Genomic DNA, 6,679 nt, shown 5'->3' on the forward strand with positions numbered 1-6,679 from the left:
CTGGAAGCAAGAGTTTTCCAGGTCATAGGTGGATTCAAAGATTTTCTCACTGGCAATTGGTTGAGAGAGTTAAGCTTTGCCTGAAGAGCTGAGTCAGCATAAAGAGATATTTGAGTCAAGGTAAGGGGGATTGTGGAATCCCAGGTTTTATTATAGAGATGAAGTCTCTAAGTAAGCAGCTTCAGAAAGAATAGATGGCATATGTCTCTTACTGGGCCTGAAAAGGTATCAGACTCTCCAAAAAAGTCCTGGTAAGGGAAGGAGATTCTCTATAGAATGCAAATTTTCCCAAGAGACGGCTTTACAGAGCCATTCCAAAATACGTCAAAGCAATAAATTTGGGGGTAAAATACTCTGATTTCCTTTACAGCCTGTTGTCTGTCATGTGATGCCACACCAGCATCAGGTTGGGCCTTGGTACTTTGTTGCTGCACAGAGAATGTTTTGTCAGTCTCATAATCTCTTTTTCAATGTTAATGCTGGTTTGTCATCTGCCTAAACTCGGAAGGGTGGCGGGTGTAGCAAAGGATATCTGACCTCCCTTCCCATCGTGGCCTTAACTAGTTTTTTGAGGTTTTTTTGTTTTTTGTTTTGTTTTGTTTTTTGAAACAGAGTCTCACTCTCTCTCCCAGGCTGGAGTGCAGTGGTGCAATCTCAGCTCACTGCAACCTCCGCCTCCTGAGCTGAAGCGATTCTCCGGCCTCAGCCTCCTGAATAGCTGAGACAACAGGTGTGAGCCACCAAGCCCAAATAATTTTTGTATTTTTAGTAGAGACGGGGTTTCTCCATGTTGGTCAGGCGTTGGTCAGGCTAGTCTCGAACTCCCAACCTCAGGTGATCTGCCCACCTCAGCCTCCCAAAGTGCTGGGATTACAGGCGTAAGCCACTGTGCCTGAGGTTATATATATATATATATATATATGTTTACCAACAAAGTTCAGTCTTTGGAGAGACTGTCAAAAATTGCCAATGCTGACTATATATCAAGTCATCATGGCAGGGTATTGAGAAGAATTTTCCATCAAGTAAACCTCATTGGCTGTGATCCTGCCATTGCACAAAGCTTCCTCAGGTTTTCTGTGGGATCTTCTCGGCCAATGGGTGGTCCATTCAGTGGCTGGGGGTGCTTAGAATTTTATTCTTGTTTTACTCCCCAAACTTGGTCATGTTCTTTCCATCCTTCCCCTTTGTTTATTTCAGCCCTAGTAATTTTCTTTTTTCTCTCTCTCCTTTTTTCTTTTTTTAGACAGTCTCATTCTGTCATCCAGGCTGGAGTCCAGTGGCATGATCTCGGCTCACTGCAATCTCTGCCTCTCTGTTTCAAATTTTTCATGCCTCAGCCTCCCGAGCAGCTGGGGTTACAAGTGTGCACCACCACGCCCAGCTACTTTTTTGTATTTTTTAGTAGGGATGGGGTTTCTGTATGTTGGCCAGGCTGATCTTGAATTCCTGGCTTCAAGTGATCCTTCTGCCTTGGCCTTCCAAAGACCTAGTAATTTTCTTTTTATCAGTTTTAATTCTTTTTTTTTTTTTGAGACAGAGTCTCATTCTGTCGCCAGGCCGGAGTGCGTGGGGTGATCTCGGCTCATTGCAATCTCCACCTCCTGGGTTCAAGTAATTCTCCTGCCTCAGTCTCCTGAGTAGCTGGGACTACAGGTGCATGCCACCACGCCCAGCTAATTTTTGTATTTTTAGTAGAGACGGGGTTTCACCATGTTGGCCAGGATGGTCTCGATCTCTTGACCTTGTGATCCACCTGCCTCGTCCCCACAAAGTGCTGGGATTACAAGTGTGAGCCATTGCGCCTGGCCCAGTTTTAATTCTTATTGAAGTTATCTATAATCATAACAGTCAAGGGCCAGGCGCGGTGGCTCACGCCTATAATCTCAGCACTTTGGGAGGCTGAGGCGGGTGGATCACGAGGTCAAGAGATCGAGACCATCCTGGTCAACATGGTGAAACCCCGTCTCTACTAAAAAAAAAATACAAAAATTAGCTGGGCGTGGTGGTGTGTGCCTGTAATCCCAGCTACTCAGGAGGCTGAGGCAGGAGAATTGCCTGAACCCAGGAGGCGGAGGTTGCGGTGAGCCGAGATCGCGCCATTGCACTCCAGCCTGGGTAACAACAGTGAAACTCCGCCTCAAAAAATAAAAAAAGAGTCAAATCCAAGGCTTGTTACAAAAGTTAGCAGATCCCTCTCACTCCATTTCCTGATCTCTAAATAATTTAATACCATATTCTATGATTTTTCAGTTTGAGGTGTATAGTGTCAACTTCTTGCTATGGAAAATATGGAAAATAAGGCCCAATTCTCTCTCTCTCTCTCTCTCTCTCTCTCTCGTGCTCTCTCTCACACACACACATTCACACTTTCTGACTTCCTATCTTCCTGAAACAATTACATCAGTTTGGTTAGACGCATATTCAATGTTGTATTGATCAAGGTCTAATCAGAATTTTAGTTTTTGTTTACTCCCAATAACTTTGTAACATTCTTTCTTTCCTTCTCCTTTATCTATTTCAGCCCTAGTAATCAGAAACCACAGAGTAATTGGTGCAGAGAAAGTTTAATATAAAGAATTATTGGCTGGGTGCGGTGGCTCATACCTGTAATCCCAGCACTTTGGGAGGCCAAGGCAGGCAGATTACCTGAGGTTTGGAGTTCTAGACCAGCCTGACATACATGGAGAAATTCCATCTCTACTGAAAATACAAAATTAGCCGGGCGTGGTGGCATGTGCCTGTAATCCCAGCTACTTGGGAGGCTAAGGCAAGATAATTGCTTGAACTTGGGAGGCAGAGGTTGTAGTGAGCTGAGATCATGACATTGCACTCCAACCTGGGTGACAGAGTGAGACTCTGTCTCAAAAAAAAAAAAAAAAGAAAAAAAGAAGAATTATTAACTACAGTGTAGGATTACCTATCAAAGGGGGAAAGAATTCTAAAGAATGCCGAGAGGTGGGTAAGTGTGGGAGACCAGAGTGCGCCTCCCCAAAGTATAAGGAATGATTGAGCTGCAGACATTCAGAAGAGACAGATGCACGAAAGCACTGCGTCCTCTGCTGGGGCTGGGAAGACCACACAGTGAAGTAGGCACTTTGGCAACCCGAGTGCTTTGATCTAAAGGAGACTGGAAGGCCTCCGAAGCAAGTTCTCTCTGATCTTTTCTGTTCTCCTCTCTCTCGTCCCCTCTTTTTTTCCCCAAAGTAAGTCATGGAAACCAGAATTCCACTTCCCCAAGGCTGTTTATTAGAAACTAGACCCCCTCTTACCCAAAGCAAGCCTTAAAACGAGAGATATCACTCTTCCCTTCCCAGTGTTTCTGTGTAGGAGCTGGACATAAAGACATTCTCCGAGCTGCCTTGCCTAATAGTTGGTCATAAGACTCCCATTCCGGAGGCTTCCTGCTCTATCCCCAGAGCAAGGAATGCTGCACAGAAAGGCCAAGAAGAATCTGAACATACGGGCCTTGCTGGGTCTCCCAACTCAATCCACTATCACTAGCTCATATCCTTATCTAGTCACATTTCTACATGCCTGTCCATTTTTTATTTGACTTAAGCATAAAAATAGACAGTTTTCTTGGGTGTTTGGGGCTTTATTTCTGAAGGCTCCGGTGTCATGTAAAACTGCAATTAAATAAATGTGTTATGCTTTTCTCCCGTTAACCTTTGTTACCGGAGTTGTCGGCCATGACCCTTGTGATGGGTGAGGGAAGGATCACACCTTTTCCGCCCCTGCATTTCCCTCTATTTGCCTAAAAGCAGAACATAGATCTATAAAGAAAAAGGCATCCGTATGAGTCAGGGTTCTCCAGGAGGACAGACCCAATAGGATGTTTGTGTACATAAAGAGAGTTTACTGGGGAGGACTGGCTCACGTGATGACAAGGCAAAGTCCCATGAGAGGCCATTTGCAAGCTGGGGAGAAGGAGAAGCTGGTAGTGGCTCAGATCAAGTCCGAAAGCCTCAAACCCAGGGAAGCCGACACTGCAGGCTTCAGTCTGTGGCTGAAGGCCTGGGAGACCCTGGGAAGCCGCTGGGGCAAGTCCCGGAGTCCGAAGGCTAAAGAAGCTGGAGTCTGATGTCCAAGGGTGGGAGGAGCAAAAGCAAGCACCCGATGTGGAAGAAGAAAGAGCCCAAAGACTCAGCAAGCAAAGTTAGCCCATTTTCCTCACCTGCTTTGTTCTAGCTGTGCCATTGGATGGTGCCTCCTACACTGAGGGTGAATCTTCCTCTCCCAATCCACTGATTCACATGCCAATCTCTCCTGGCAACCCTCTCACAGATGCGCCCAGAAACAATACCAGCCCCCTAGCATTCCTCAATCCAATCAAGTTGGCACCTAATATTAACCATCACAATATCCTTCCCTGCTCTCTGAAGGTTACCAGTGGGCTGGATGTGGTGGCTCATGCCTGTAATTCCAGCACTTTGGGAGGCTGAGGTAGGTGGATCACCTGAGGTCAGGAGTTCGAGATCAGCCTGGTCAATATGGTGAAACCCTGTTTCTACTAAAAATACCAAAAAAAAAAAAAAAAAAAAATTTAGCTGGTATGGTTAGGTCCCCTGTAGTCCTAGCTACCTGGGAGGCTGAGGCAGGAGAATCGCTTAAGCCTGGGAGGCAGAGGTACAGTGAGCCAAGATTGTGCCACTGCACTCTAGCCTAGGTGACAGAGTGAGAATCCATCTCAAAAATAAATACATAAATAAACACAAAAGGTTACCACTGAAGACAGCTTTAGACCTTCTTGGCCTGGAGATGAAGCCAGAGGAATTTCTATGAATGAACTGTACTAACTGGCCTCTCTCTGTCAGTTCTTTGCCTTTCCTCAAGTTGCTGCCTATAGAAACTCAAAGTCCTTTTCCTTTGTCTTGTTACTTTTCTAAAAATGCACTGTTCTTTGTTAAAGATGCTACATATGCCAGAATTCCAAGCCACCACGTTGAGAACTACTCATTCTCTGTGCATCTCCCATGTATTATAAAGAATATATGTGAATAAACTTCTGTTTGCTTTTCTTTGGTTAATTTGCCTTCTGTAACAGAAGTCTGTTTCTACTACAAATCTCTGGGGGTTCTTTTCTCCCTACACAAGGACATTCACGGGAGGAATGTCTCTCCCTGAGGCTGGGATGGCACAGAAGTCTTCTGGGTTGCCCCAGGCCAGAGCTAGGTCACAGCCACTGGACAAGAAGAAAACACCACTCCAGGGTACAGATGCGTAGAAAACCATGGCCAGGATGGGCAAGCAGTAAACACATCTGTGGAGGGCTGGCAGGCCCAGGCTGGGAAGCCAGCTGAGGCACCCGCATGATTCACTAGGGATCGTGCCTGAGAAGGCTGCGGGAACAGGGTGGGAAGTTATCCATCCGCTGCTGCTGGATCTTAATGGAGCTGTCACTGGATCTCCCCTCCCCACACCCCTCAACGGCCACCAAACTACAGGAGGGAAAAGCAGCAAAACCCTGGATGTTGGAGGCGACCCCCTTCTTCCTTCAGTGTCTCTCCAGCGCCCTCTACTGACGATGCTTTTAACAATATGCCAGCTGCAAAGAAGAAATCGTCAAAGGACCCCGAATTTCACAGGTCAGACTGCAGTGTGAATCTGGAGCTGAGCGGCAGTAAATTGATAACTGACATGAGTGTTTACCTTTTATGAATCTATTAATGTTATTGACAACTGAGTCGTGTAACATATTGCCATTACTTCTCTTTCCCAACTTGAATTTTTGTTTTCTCTCGGATTAATAATTGGCTTTATTGTTTTTGTTTCTTTAATGATCACCAATCACCAAACTCTCCCTAGTTATGTAAACCTCCCCTCCCACAGGGGAACAATAGTCTCAGTCCTCATTCTGGCAATATTTGGGGCCGGGATCATGAGGCCGGTGAGGGACACATGGCAGCAGAGACCATCATCTTTATTTGAGGAAGTTTATGCATCTTCAGCAGGATCCCCCACCGTGGTCTTGTGGCCAATTCACAGAGGCCCCTGGCTTGGAGTCTTTCCTCTACCATCTCCTTTCATCTCCCTAAGGGTGTTCTTACACATGTTCTGCCCACTCCTTTATCAACCCACTCCTCTTCTGGCTTCTCATCATTACATTTATTGATGGATGGATTGATTGATTGAGATGGAGTCTTGCTCTGTCACCCAGTCTGAAGTGCAGTGGTGCCATCTTGGCTCACTGCAACCTCCGCCTCCCAGGTTCAAGCGATTCTCCTGCTTCAGCCTCTCCAGTAACTGGGACTACAGGTGTGTGCCACCACGCCTGGCTAATCTTTTTTTTTTTTTGACGGGGAGTATTTTTAGTAGAGATGGGGTTTCACCATGTTAGCCAGGCTGGTCTCAAACTCCCAAACTCAGGTGATCTGCTTGCCTCGGCCTCCCAAAGTGCTGGGATTACAGGTATGATCCACTGTGCCTGGCTGAAGCATAAATTTTTTAAAGTTCAAATATCTAAATAGGTTTCTTCCATGGGTAGAATATTTTTTCCCATTTGTTTTGAAGATCAAATAATTTAGGATTCAAAAGAATGTGAAAGTCTTAGTACACACTCAGATGAGTTGGTCTTAAATTGCTATTCATGGAAACTTTTTCAAGCCTGAAATATTAAGAAAACTCACTGTTTCCTTAAAAAAAAAAAAAAAAAAAAAGCTAGCTTTAGTTGTTGGTC

The 6,679-nt window shown here is 45.4% G+C and overlaps 1 pseudogene; it reads right to left on the minus strand.

The window, feature by feature from the left end:
• Positions 1-941: 941 nt before the first annotated feature.
• Positions 942-1,065, minus strand: LOC135278102 (U4 spliceosomal RNA; annotated as a pseudogene).
• Between the last annotated feature and the right edge of the window lie 5,614 nt (positions 1,066-6,679).

The sequence above is a fragment of the Aotus nancymaae genome, unplaced genomic scaffold (genome assembly GCF_030222135.1).
Source record: "Aotus nancymaae isolate 86718 unplaced genomic scaffold, 86718_ANA_hifiasm-v0.15.2.pri h1tg000036l, whole genome shotgun sequence".
In the NCBI taxonomy this organism is placed as follows: Eukaryota; Metazoa; Chordata; class Mammalia; order Primates; family Aotidae; genus Aotus; species Aotus nancymaae.